A 14,070-nucleotide genomic window follows, 5' to 3' on the forward strand; every position below is an offset into this window, starting at 1 on the left:
TGGTCGCCGTGGCCAGCACGCTGAGGCCGGCGCATCATGCTGATCTGAAGCCGGGAGCCAGGTACTTATCCTGGTCTCCCATGGGGTGCAGGGCCCAAGGACCTGGGCCATCCTCCACTGCACTCCCTGGCCACAGCAGAGAGCTGGTCTGGAAGAGGGGCAACCGGGACAGAATCCGGCGCCCCTACCGGGACTAGAACCCAGTGTGCCGGTGCCGCAAGGCGGAGGATTAGCCTAGTGAGCCGCAGCACTGGCCTTCAGTTCAATTTTGTTTATACACCTGGCCTATATGCTCAATTATAGTCTATTTACTTTTTATTTGTTGAATTCATTATTTAGTAGAGTATCAATCCCCTGACATGTAAATTTAAAATGTTATCACAAAAACAATATTGAGAAAGATAGGGGGGAAAAATCAAAATTTATGAGGTGCATAGATGGTTCAATAATGTACCTAGACAGCCGGTGCCGCGGCTCACTAGGCTAATCCTCCACCTTGCGGCACCAGCACACCGGGTTCTAGTCCCGGTCAGGGCGCCGGATTCTGTCCCGGTTGCTCCTCTTCCAGGCCAGCCCTCTGCTGTGGCCAGGGAGTGCAGTGGAGGATGGCCCAAGTACTTGGGCCCTGCACCCCATGGGAGACCAGGATAAGTACCTGGCTCCTGCCATTGGATCAGCACGGTGCGCTGGCCGCGGCGGCCATTGGAGGGTGAACCAACGGCAAAAGGAAGACCTTTCTCTCTGTCTCTCTCTCACTGTCCACTCTGCCTGTCAAAAAAAAAAAATACATATATACATACATATATGTGTAAAATACATATATATATTTTTAGAGATACCCTTTCAGGTAATGTATTATGAAGTATTAATGCAAAATCTGACCAGGATAATGTCCATGTTTTAGGAATGCATTTCAGTTCTGTTCCCTTTTAAAACAAGCCTTATTGCAAACATAATTAAAACATTACAGGTTTAATGTATTTTTTATCATCTGACTTCGAAGACCACCAAAATGCGCTCCGTGAAAACTAATACTCCCTGTCCTTATGTCCCCCTTCTTCTCTCCCTTCCACCTTAAAGAACCCTCTAAATCATTCCAGACAGCGCAGTCTTCGCCTTCGCTCATGCGCGCTCGGCAGCCTGAGTCATGTGGCCTTCCTCTGGTGATGTGATGTGCTTTCCAGGTTCCTCACCAGGTGGGCCTCCCTCAGGAAACATTTCTGCTTGTGAGCCGAGCTCTCAATATGGTCTGACTATGACAGACCTAGTGGAAAGTCTCAGATTCACAAATCATCTGCTTGTCAGTTTATTAGCTACTGGAACCATCAATCAAAACCCTGAAGAGGATGCACTTTATGACTCACTTTAGCTGAACATTTAAAATGCTGAGAAAATGTGATTTTTATTTTTGCTCTAACAGTCGGACGTAAGATACCAAATTAAAGCCTGATGTAATTCACGAGGCAAATGCCAACAACTATCTGACCACTTAATCAGAGGCGAGGTGGGGGAAGGGCGCAGTCACAAGTGGAACACCCTTTTCCTCAGACTCCTTCTTCCCTCTCCCTACAGGCCGCGTGAGCGCCCTCCATCTACTCCAAGTATCTCATTTGCATGTCATTTTCTCCCTGATACAGAACAGCCTTATAATTTTTTAAAATTTTTTATAATTTTCCAGTATATACATCTTCTTTTAATAAATGTCCCTAATTTGCATAAGGTTTTGGTGCAATGTATAGAAACAGGAAATTATAAGCCTTACATGACTTTAATTCAGCCTTTAATAAAATGAACATTTACATCTGGTTAGCACAGAATTTAAGGTAAAGCTGCAATTACCTTATATTTTCATCATACAGTTCAGGGTTTGTCTATGACTATTTGCTAAGGGCAAAGAGCTTTACTATGCAACTGAAACAAATGCTTCAATAGGTTCCAAGGTCTGTTAATTTGTAACTCTGACATAATCAGTGCCTGTTATGTGCCCTTTATTTGCCAAAATGTTTGTGGCAGAAACTGTGTTTGCTCTTGTCAAGTCGTAAACTCCGCCTGAGATAGGAACTCAAGGTAGCCTCCAATGTGGGTGGTAATTTACCAACTTAGCCCTGTATCTTCCCTGGCAGATAGGGGTGTGGCTTGGCTTCATAGCCTGAAAACATTAAGAGCCTGTATTTTGGCTTTTTCTGCTCAGAGGATAATAAACCTTGGGATCCAAACAGATTTCAACAGTCATGTCAAAAAAATTTTTTCTTTTCTTTTCTTTTTTTCTTAAAGAAAAGCCAACAAGAGAGACCATGTGTTACTCATCATTGTACCTTCCAGACACCTGGCTCAGAGATTCCCAATATGCTGGCTTCAACAATATTAACTGAAGTGAACTCAACTACTCTCACAGCAGCTCTTGATTGGGCCAAATTTCACTGCAACTACAATGGAACATGAAGGTTCAGAAGAACTCAGAGAGCTTAGCCTCTTTGCTAGGCTTGATAATATTCATTCCAGAACATACACCGGAGCTTGGCATATAATAAATATAATTCCTCTGCAACAAATAAGAGTGTTTTAATTATGTATTCAAAGTCACCTTAGGAGTCAGTTTGGCAGAAATGAGGTTTTATTTCTACTTATATAAAGCCATTGGTTGCAGTTGACAAAAATTTAACTCAAGCAAGTTTAACCAAAAGAAAAGGGAAGGATTTATTGCTTCATGCAGTGGAGAAGGTCCTGAGCGTGGCTGATCGCAGACACTCAAACACTTATCAGGACTGGCTCAAAATTTCCCGCTCCTCTCAGAGGCTTGCTCTCTACTGCACTGGCTTCACGCACAGGACTCCCCAGCACTCCCACCAACAAGCAGGCTTCTGCTTGCATTGTTTCTGCTCACACCCCAAAAGGAAGACTGTGGTTGACTTCGATTGGACCATGTGTCTCTCCTAGAGAAAGAAGTGAGGCATTCTGATAGGAGCCCAAAACGAGGTGGAGGGACTACAAGCCCCCGAAGGAAAGGAAAGGATGCTGTGTTGATCAATGCTGCAGTCTACAAAACAATTCAAGGTCTGAAGACCTAAGTCCCATTTGTTCCCTCCTTCGGGTATGTTGTAAATAAGCCACAGTCCTGCCAAGCTCACTCTGACTATGGCTATGGCTATGCAATTACCACTCTTTACTTGTTGCAGAGAAATTATATATTTACTGAATCAATGATACGCCCAGCACAGCATCGGCCATTTCCCCAACCCTCGGTTTTTCTACCACACGACAGAGTTTTAAGGCTCTTTCACATTTCTTCCTTTGGGTGTCGTAAGTCTGTCAAGGACCTGCATATTAAGTGTGGCCAAAATTAAAAAGAAGGCAAATATCTACAGGAAGTAATTTACCAGATGTCCTCAAAGAATCTTACTAGCCTGAGTCTAATGCCTGAAACTCCTCCATTAGATTGTTTGGGGGCTGTCATTACTGTTTCTTAATTTATTATTTCACTACAAATACTTCCTAAGAGCACTTGGGCTAACTTGTTCTTAGTAAGACATTCTTAATCAAATGCCTTGGGAAGGAGTAAGGATGAAAAGCCTTTTTTGGTTAACCCAAATCCTCATGTGCATCGGACTCCTTGCTCCTTTTTTAACTCGGCTCCCAGGAAAGATACAGGATAGGTTACTTCCCATGGCTAGAGGACTGAGCACCTGGCAATGACTCCCCAGTGGCTCTACCAGGGGATGGGAACAGTTCTACAACCTTGTTCTACCCAGTGAAAATCAGTCAGCATTTGATGGTGGAACCCAGGTCAATTCTAGGAAACTGTGAGAACAACAACAAAAGTAAGGACAGTAACCACATGGCCCATGAATTAACAGAAGAAGCCAGGGTGGTAAGATAAGAATCCTAAATACTGGCATTTGCTCTAATGTTTCTTCATTTGGAAAGAAATCTCATGGGTACACATTGTCTAAGAAGAGAAAACTGCTCTTCAGTGTCCATGGCTAAATGGTTTACAACTGCCACCACAGTATCACCCATAGGGACCTTATGAGAAGTGCAGTCTCGGGTTACATGCACTACCAATGGCTTCTCTGCTTCAGTCACTGAGCTGCCTGAGATCCCAGCCTCCTGTCAGCTCCTGGCTCCAGGGAGTTCCTGAAGGACTTCGGCTTTCAACGACTCCCCATTAGATGGCACAGCCCAGGGGTATGGTGAAGCTAATCCCAACATAGTACCTGGCACACCGGAAGCATTTGATAATTTAAAAAGTGGGGGAGAGCAAGGGAAGGAGACAGACCAGGAGAAGGAAGAGGAAGCAATGTAAAGAAATGCATCACATCCACATAACTCATTCTTCTATTCCCTAAACCTTTAGTTCTAAGGAGCAAAAGGAGGAGAGGCAGGAGAATGAAAAATTTCAAAATCATAATTGAATCCACGTTCCTTGACTCTCAGGAATTAAGGCCCAAAGAGGGATAGAAGGCCAGCACTGTGGCTCACTAGGCTAATCCTCCACCTGCGGCGCCGGCACCCTGGGTTCTAGTCCCGGTCTGGGCACCGGATTCTGTCCCCGTTGCTCCTCTTCCAGTCCAGCTCTCTGCTGTGGCCTGGAAAGGCAGTGGAGGATGATCCAAGTGCTTGGGCCCTGCACCTGCATGGGAGACCAGGAGGAAGCACCGGCTCCTAACTTCGGATCAGCGCAGCGCGCCGGCTGTAGCAGCCATTTGGGGGGTGAACCAACGGAAGGAAGACCTTTCTCTGTCTCTCTCACTGTCTATAACTCTCTCTCTGTATAACTCTGCCTGGCAAAAAAAAAAAAAAAAAAAAAAAGGGATAGAAGCTTACCCAGAACCAGCCTGGATGATAGTAGCAGAGCGGGGTTTGTCACCCAGGTCTCCATGCTCCCAGGCCTGTGCTCTCTGCACAGGAAGCACTGCACACCAAGCCACGGGCTGTGTCCTCATCAGGCAGCAGCAGAACTGGTGTGCAGGGCCGACTCTGTGGCCTAGCAGGTAAAGCTGGCACTGCAGGAGCCATATGGGCACCAGTTCAAGACCTAGGTGTTCCACTTCTGATCCAGCTTTCTGCTATGGCCTGGGAAAGCAGTAGAGGATGGCCCAAGTCCTTGGGCCCCTGCATCCTTATGAGAGATCCAGAGGAAGCTCCTGGCTCCTGATCAGTGCAGCTTCAGCCATTGCGGCCAACTGAGTAGTGAACCAGCGGATGGAAGACCTCTCTCTCTCTCTCTCTCTGTCTCTCTCTCTCTGCCTCTTTCTTCTCTCTGTGTGTGTGTAACTCTGACTTTCAAATAAATATATAAATCTTTAAAAAGAAAAAAAGAACTGATGTGCTGCTGTGACCCCGTGTGCAAGTGCCTTTATACTGGCCAAGAAGGAAAACTGATGTTACTGTCCACCAACAGGACGCTCCCTGTCCACTGTCTTTGGGTCCCAGGCCAAAGTGAGACCTGTTCAAATGTTTCTCTGCTGCAAGGCTCTTTATGCTTCTAATATGAACCACTCATTCCAAATTCTGTTCTCTAATAGGCTCATGCATACTCCTGTTCTCTCAAAGTCATGACTTAACAGGATAGATGTGTCACTCTGCTCACTGCCAGGTATTCAGAATGTGCCTTCTCTGGGTAAGAAACTAATAGAGTACGGCTTAGAGAGGTATATGGCAATGGGTCCTGAGAACAGGGTGCTTAAAATCCATGTGAAAACACAAAGCAGATACATCAAAGATAACCACAAAGTCAGCATATCTTTCATGCAAAGGAAAAAAGCCAAGCAAAAGTCTATAGCTTTAGAAAGCCTTCTGAAGACTTAGAAAATCTACATGTAGACTTCCTGATGGTAACTGAAAAAGTGCAACTCTGTTGGTAAGGTTGGTGATTATAGTATTCACCAGAAATGAAACTCACCTTGCATACCCAACTTACATATTGATAGAGCACCATCAAATTCCTCATCATGAGAAATGACCTTGAGAGTTGACTTAATTTATGAAATGAATTTTGTAAGTGATCTTAGTAATTCACCCACCCAAAATGACTGTATTGTAACATTTTTTTTGACAGGAAGAGTTAGACAGTGAGAGAGACAGACAAAGAGAAAGGTCTTCCTTTTCCGTTGGTTCACCCCTCAAATGGCCGCTACAGCCAACACGCTGCACTGATCCAAAGCCAGGAGCCAGGTGCTTCCTCCTGGTATCCTATGTGGGTGCAAGGCCCAAGGACCTGGGCCATCCTCCACTGCCCTCCCGGGCCACAGCAGAGAGCTGGACTGGAAGAGAATCTGGGACAGAATCTGGCGCCCCAACCAGGACTAGAACCCGGGGTGCTGGCACTACAGGCAGAGATTAGCCAAGTGAGCCACGGCGCCAGCCTAAGTATAAAATTAAAACATCTATCTTTTCCTACACAGACTTACACTAATATTTTATTTTCAGCATCACAGAATATCAACACTAGAAAGTAACTGAACTGTCTATGTACCTAATGACTAGTGGGCTCATTCTTACAACATCCTAGGTGGGGATTCCCTATATTTGAACACTTGTAATGGGGGTGGTAGTTTGGCCTGGCTATTTAGATGCCACTTGGGATGCTTGTGTCGAATACTGGAGTTCCTGTGTTCAAGTCTCAGCTACACTTCCAATTCCAGCATCTTGCTAACACGTACCCTGGGAGGCAACAGGTAATGAGTGAAGTAGCTGGGTCCCTGCCACCCACGTGGGAGATTCAGATTGAGTTCTGAGCTCTTAAATTTGACCTGGCCCAGCCTTGGTTGTTGGGGGCATTTAGAGAGTAAACCAGAGAATGAAAAGTCTCCTGCTCCCCACACACACACACACACACACACTCTCTCTCTGCCTTTCAAATAAACAAATTAAAAAAAAATACTTGTAGTGACAGGAGACTGACTATCTCATGAAGGAGTTTGGCTCATCTTTGGGCATTCACTAGCTCTGTATGAAAACAATGACTTCAAAATGGGAAAATCTGCATTTGGAAACAGCAACAAACATTTTCTAATTAGTTACAGAGATATCTGGTTATTAAATTTTCTTTGCAGGGTTATTTAGTGAGATAAACCACAATGGTCACTATGCCTGTGCAAGAACATTTCTGTTCATGGGCATCCCTTTCAGTCAGCTCTGATTTTGCTTATTTGAGAAATCAGTTTAGCAAAAACTATACTGGGGAATTCCTACAGTATGTGTCAATCCTTCAATATTTATGGCAATTTTTAAAGCTCAGCATGTTTCTGTGTAGCAATAGGTAAGAGTACAATCTTCCAGGAACCATGTATTTACTGTTACTCTATTCTATTTGCTGTGGTCAAAAAAAGTGTAGTTTAGAAAACCATTCACCTGCTGGGATGCAAACAAAAAGGGATGGAACAGGCATTCTGGCACAGCGGGTTAAGCTGCTACTTTGGATGCCCATATCCTGTATCAGAGTGCCTGGGATCAAGTCCCAGATTTCTGATCCAGCTTTCTACTAATGTACACCCCAGGAGGCAGAAGATGAGGGCTCAAGTACTTGGGTCCCTGCCACCCTTGTGGGAGACTTGGATTGAGTTCTGAGCTCCTGGCTTCAGCCCCGCCCAGCCCTGGCTGTTGCGGGTATTTGAGGACGTAAACTAGCAGATGGAAAAGTGTACATACATATGCTCATTCTCCTCCCATAACCCCGACTTTCAAATACATTAAAAGAAATAAACCTTAAAAAAAAAAAAAAAAGGATCTCACTGTATTTTGCCGCATTGCCTGGTAAATCGACCATGATGAGCTCTGCTGTATTTGACTGGTCACCCCATTATCGAGCTCTCTGGCTTTGCATCCAGTTACCTTTCTACACAAAGTAGGGCCCATGCACCAACAATTGATTAAAAGATCATTTTGTCTGCGATCAGTAGATGAACTCTATATTGCTTAGAAATCAGTTAGATTAAAATTCATTCTATCTACCACCACCACCAGAGGGCAGAAGGAGGGTAAGACAGCAAGTGTCCCTTGGCTCTTACCACTCGGCCATCTGTAGACATCCTGGCTGTACCTCTGGAGGACGGCAGGGGATGAGCCTTCCACCTCACCTGTGTTTTAAGAATGATACCCACACATTTTAACTTTCACCAAAAACCAATTAAATTCTCCATTCTTTGAGCTCCCCTTGCAAGAAACAGTCCAGGCCCACCACCCTTTACAGCAGAATCAGCAGGGCATGGCCTGTTGTTACCTTTCTGTGCTCTGCCCCTGGTAGCAGCTCACAGAGTACATGGCCTGGAGCAAGTGAACACAGCTACTCCGTAGCTGGGGACACAAAGATAAGGAAGACCCAGGAGGCTACTGCACAACCCAGCAACAACACCAGAAAAATGGTGGGCCCTCTTCAATGTCTGCTGTGGATTCTTTCACTGGTCATCAACACAACTTATGGACTGGACACCTCCAAGTAGCTGCTAATTTACATGCTTCCTGAGGTGTGTGGGACAATGACTTCCCTTCCCTGCTACTGTCTAAAATGCCCCTTTATAAGTAATCCTAAGCATATATTACCAGCAGAATACAATGGACTGACATAGAAGCTTCTCTTCAAGCCATCCTGTAGCAGAGAAATTAAACACAGCATCAGCCAACAGCTCTACACAGTATAAAATGTGTGTGTGTGCATGCACATGTGCACAGATGGTGTGTGAACAGTGTGGACCAAACTAGGAGGAGAAAAACAGCAAAATACTAAAAAATCAAAGATAGAAGAACATAGGGAGAAAAGACCAGGGGTCAGCAGAGGAGTTTGAGCACAGAACACAAAGGCACTGATTCTAACTACCATTTGTGCTTCTGTGGGAGGATTCTGCTTTAGACTCTGTCTTGTCTTCATTTTCTCTTTTGGAAGTCTAGAATTTGAGAAAGTGAAAACAAAAAAGCAGTCTACACCACTTGCTGTCAATCAATATGAGGAAGCAAGACTTTGCTCCCCAATAGCCCTAGATAAGAAAGACAGAAAGGAGCAAATTCATCACTGAAGAGAAACTTGACTTCTCCAGAGGCAGCCAAGAAAATTGCTTATAGGCAAGGGAGGAAGAGAAGCAGAACTGAGGGAGAGGTCTCCAAGGTGAAATCAGAAGCAGTGGACCAGGAGGTGGAGAAGGGAGAGGAACAATTCACTCTCCCTGGGCACTTCTCCCTGCCAAGCCTTTTCAGATAGGGAGGTTCCCCAAGAAATGAACGAATCAACCAAAATCTGCAGGAACTACACATAAATCTTTCTGACAAGCACCTGAGAAGTTCGGAGCTTCCAAATGAATGCCAAATGCTCCCTGTTAGCCAGTGAATGACTCTCTTGTGAGGTCATGTCGGGTTGTAAGACCATACTGTTCTCTATCATTTCTCGAGTAAAATTTAGAGCGCAGTTTATTGAGCTGTGTTAACAATCACATGCTCCAAAGTCTTCTAACGCTTATGCCCAAGCATTCCCCAAAGACTTCTTGGGTAATACAATTTACTTCCCAAGAGACAGGGTATAGGATGGGTATTAATGTATTGAAACCTGCCCTGGCTAGTTTCCCAAGGCACCAGTAGCAGGAAATATAAGCCAGATGTGGCTCTCTGAGTAAATGAACCAGATATCATGGAATTCCATGGAGCTACTTAAATTAGAATCAAGCACTGATGTGACAGAAATGTGGCCGCCAACTCAGCAAGGATGACTGGAAACATTTTCATGAAAAGGAAGTAAAAATTCAGTATTCTGGGGCAACTCATGAAAGGCAAATTCTATCCAGCACACAAGTTAAAATGCCAGTTATTTTACTGAACAAAGCTAAACTATAACAAGCCAGCAAGGTGGGGGAGGGGGTAATCTTAATGCAAATATCACCAGTTGAGGTTCCCTTTTCAGGCCATAATCAGATGTGGAATCTGCCTAACATTCATTCTACAATAGTCAATGAGGATCCCGCTGGAGTCCAGAAGGCATCACAGATCTTTTATTTACACCTGAGGACCCACGAAAATACCTGCAAGTGTGTAAGGTATGCAATTTCTGGAACTGCCTTTCCTTCTCTACGTGTTACTGTTGAGCATTCTCTGAAAATCTGCCTGTTTCAGATAAGAAAGATGAAGCCTGGCTTTACATAGCAAATTGAATGCAGGGATTTTAAAAATAAACTCAGAACTAAACTCTGACTCTAGATAGTGTGATAAAAATGTGCTGCTAGAATGCCACCAGGAGAAAATCAGAAACGAGTGCTCGGGATTCTCTTTTCAAAGTCGCCTACCTATTGAGTCACTGTACTTTGACTGTTAATTTATAACTACACACCTGCCAGTCTTTTTAAGAAATGCGCCTTAGAAATCACAGCTGATGATTCTATCATTTCCATTAGAAAAACCACAACTACCCCGAAGAAGGCACCACGCCAAATAGTGGAAAAGAGTCGAGCACTGAGGCTTGTGCACAGGACCCAGCACACTTACAGATCTTCTCCTCCGCTCTCGAGAAAGGAAAGCAGCAGAGCTGGCCCATGGCACTGGAGCTGGCTTTCTCTCCCGGTGTTCTCTTCTCCGAGGGCACCCGAAGCAAAGCTGCAGCTGCACCGCGATCTGCGAGCACACGCCGCCTGTTCCTCTCCCAGGAGCAGCACAGGGAGCTGCAGGAGCCAATGCACAGCCAGGAGAGAGACTGGAGAAGGGAGCTCGCCGCGGCGACCAAAAAAGACTCCGCCTCCCGGTCCTCCAGCCGCACGCAAGTGCTCCGGGACCGGTGATCGGTGGGAAAAGGGGCCCGAGGCTCGCCGGATTCTCTCACAGCTCTGAGCTCCAGCCTCAGATCCGCCGTGCCACGTGCACTGTGCCGCTCTCCGCGTGCGTCTTTGAGAAGGTAACACAGAGTCCTTTCTCCCACGGACGAATGTTGCGATTACACATGGAAATTCAGATCGGAGGAAAAGCCCGTTATTTTCTGTCTGCTATTTAAAGAGGAAGAGCTTTCTTTTCTGGCCAGAATTTTTGGTTGCTTGGTTTTGCGGCGAACCCAAGCCAGCAGAACACGGGAAGCACAACTTGTGTGAAGCACCTTTTACCACCTAACGAAGTGCACGGGCCATGGAAGTGACAGGGAAACAGGGGTCAGGCACTGTCAGCTGATACTGGCACTCGACAGCCTGTCTTTGAAAGGTAAATACCTGCTTTCAAAATGCTGCCTTGTTCCCCTACTAAAGCATGAATCCACACTATGAATTTTGAAACTGTACCATCAAGTATGTCAGCAGCCTAGAAAATCCCTTAAGCCCAGAGGCACCACTAGGAAAAACATCGGGGATACCGGCATCTCTTTTCAAAGAAGCCACAAGGTAATTAATTGAGCAAATTCAGGCACAGCAAAACAACCCATTTTTAGACACAATGGATTCTGAACTTCCTGACATGAAGTTTGTAAATTGCATGTAATTGTCCAAAATCTTGCTTTATGACAGTGTAAGAATAAAAGATCGCTCTTGGTACCAGAAATTCCAGCTAAATTATTTTATTCCTCCACTTTTTATGGAGGTGCACACACACCTGTTTACCGGAGAGGGAACTGGATGATGATGTCAACTCCAAATGGCTCTGAACACACTACAACCACAGTCACACTCACTCATTCAAACAAAACAAGTATGCACTTTGCAAGACTAAAAGTCAATTTTATAAATTCTGGGTGTTGCATTTTTTAAAGCTCCCATTAAGAAGTGGAAAAGAACCAGAGTATACTTTCAATAGGGAGAATTTTTTTTAACTTTTACTTAGTAAATATAAAATTCCAAAGTACAGTTTATGGATTATAATGGTTTTCCCCCCCATAACTTCCCTCCCACTCACAACCCTCCCACCTCCTGCTCCCTCTCCATTCCATTCACATCAAGATTCATTTTCAATTATCTTTATATACAGAAGATCAATTTAGCATATATTAAGTAAAGATTTCGTCAGTTGGCACCCACACAGAACACAAAGTGTAAAATACTGTTTCAGTACTACTTATAGCATTAATTCACATTGAACAACACATTAAGGACAGAGATCCTACATGAGGAGTAAGTACACAGTGACTCCTGTTGTTGACTTAACAATTTGACACTCTTGTTTATGGCATCAGCAATCTCCCTAGGCTCTTGTCATGAGTTTCCAAGGCTATGGAAGCCTTTTGAGTTTGCCGACTTCAATCTTATTTAGACAAGGTCATAGTCAAAGTGGAAGTTCTCTCCTCCCTTCAGAGAAAGGTACCTCCTTCTTTGATGACCTGTTCTTTCCACTGGGATCTCACTTGCAGAGATCTTTCATTTAGTGTTTGGTGGTGGTTGTTGTTTTTGTCAGAGTGTCTTGGCTTTCCATGCCTAAAATACTCTCATGGGCTCGTCATACAGATCCAAATGCCTTAAGGGCTGATTCTGAGGCCAGAGTGCTGTTTAGGACATCTGCCATTCTATGAGTCTGCTGTTATCCCGCTTCCCATGTTGAATTGTTCTCTCCATTTTTTATTCTATCAGTTAGTATTAGCAGACACTAGTCTTGTTTATGTGATCCCTTTGACTCTTAGACCTATCAGTATGATCAATTGTGAACTGAAATTGATCACTTGGTCTAGTGAGATGGCATTGGTACATGCCACTTTGATGGGATTGTATTGGAATCCCCTAGCACATTTCTAACTCCACTATTTGGGGCAAGTCAGCTTGAGCATGTCCTAAATTGTACATCTCCTCCCTTTTGATGTACAAGTTTAAGAGTATTTTAGAATGTGCCAAGTAATGTAAGTTATTTCTGTGGATCATGTACTCCAATTTCCCAAAATAAGAAATACTATGAAGATCTATGTAATAAAAGGAAAATATTTGATCAAATAAAACTGGCAAGTCTACCCATGTAATTAAAACCGATATTTGAAATGTTACCTATCTTTAAATTACTTTCAATTTTTCAAGCTATTTAAAATCAATGCTTGTTTTGCCTTGATGCAAAGAGGTTACTACATTCGATCATTAAGTGAATATTGTATGTTTTATAATCAGATTTGTTTCTTCACAACTTACCAACTTGTAAATCAATAACAACTTTATACTGTTAAATTATTCCCTTTCAAATTCCTCAACATGAGTGGATACAGGCATATGTCTTGAAGTATAAAATAAGATTTTTGTATATGAATTTAAACAGTCCTAAAAGCAACATATAAGCCATATTAAGATTAGGAAACAAAAAAAGTGGCCAATAATCCTTAAAAAAGATGACATCAGAAGCTGGAACATATACTGAACACTGGAGGAGAGACACAGGGTGAAGTCCTTTCTGGCTCTAACACTGCCCCTCAGCATCTGGGAAACACTGGACAAGCCCTGGGTCTTCCCCGGGCTCTCGGTTTCTCTCTCCAAAAACAGAGCAGCTGAAATACTAGGTTCCTCTTCAGAACATTACATGATTTTGTGATCAAATAGCAAAGGAAATAAGAATCTGATAATTACCAGTTACCAATTACCCTACATATGACTTCTTTGTTAAAAGAAAGAAATGTTTACAGTAAAGACCCTTTATTGAAGGGAGTGAGTAACCCCTGACATTGCCAGTCATCAACCCTAGTGCAGTGAGTGTTAAAATCTGCTGCACTCCCCTGTTCACCACGGCGGCACTTTTCACCAACAGCCAAGATATAGAGTCTACCTAGGTGTCCATCGACAGACGAGCAGATACAGACAGTGTGGTACAGATGCAATGGAGTATTATTCAGCCCCAAGAAAGGAATAAAATCCTGACATGTACTGCTAAATGGATGGAAATGGAGATCATTATGCTAAGTAATAAGCCAGAAAGACAAAACCATATGTTCTCCCTCATATGTATAAGTTTAAAATAGTTGATCTGAACCTGGAATAGTGACTATTACAGGCTGAGGAGGGTAAGAGAGGGGGGTAGAGGGAGGTCAGACAACAGGTACCAAAACAGACAGCAGTAACAAGCATTACACAGTGCAGTGGGGTGGCCATAGGTTACAATAAGGTTCATTATCATTATATATACATAATTATATACAATAGAAAGAGCTTGAGG

The 14,070-nt window shown here is 43.8% G+C and overlaps 1 protein-coding gene and 1 long non-coding RNA gene across 7 annotated transcripts in view; one reads left to right on the plus strand and one right to left on the minus strand.

The window, feature by feature from the left end:
• The window catches only part of AKAP7 (A-kinase anchoring protein 7), a 162,672-nt gene that overhangs the window by 20,520 nt on the left and 128,082 nt on the right, over positions 1-14,070 (minus strand). The gene's annotated exons all lie outside the window — the stretch shown is intronic.
• On the plus strand, positions 8,085-11,496 carry LOC138849588 (uncharacterized). Its single transcript, XR_011388525.2, has 2 exons — positions 8,085-10,019; positions 10,374-11,496. It is a non-coding gene; the product is annotated as an uncharacterized LOC138849588 (long non-coding RNA).

Source organism: Oryctolagus cuniculus, chromosome 5 (genome assembly GCF_051225735.1).
Source record: "Oryctolagus cuniculus isolate XC-2025 breed Fujian yellow rabbit chromosome 5, ASM5122573v1, whole genome shotgun sequence".
In the NCBI taxonomy this organism is placed as follows: Eukaryota; Metazoa; Chordata; class Mammalia; order Lagomorpha; family Leporidae; genus Oryctolagus; species Oryctolagus cuniculus.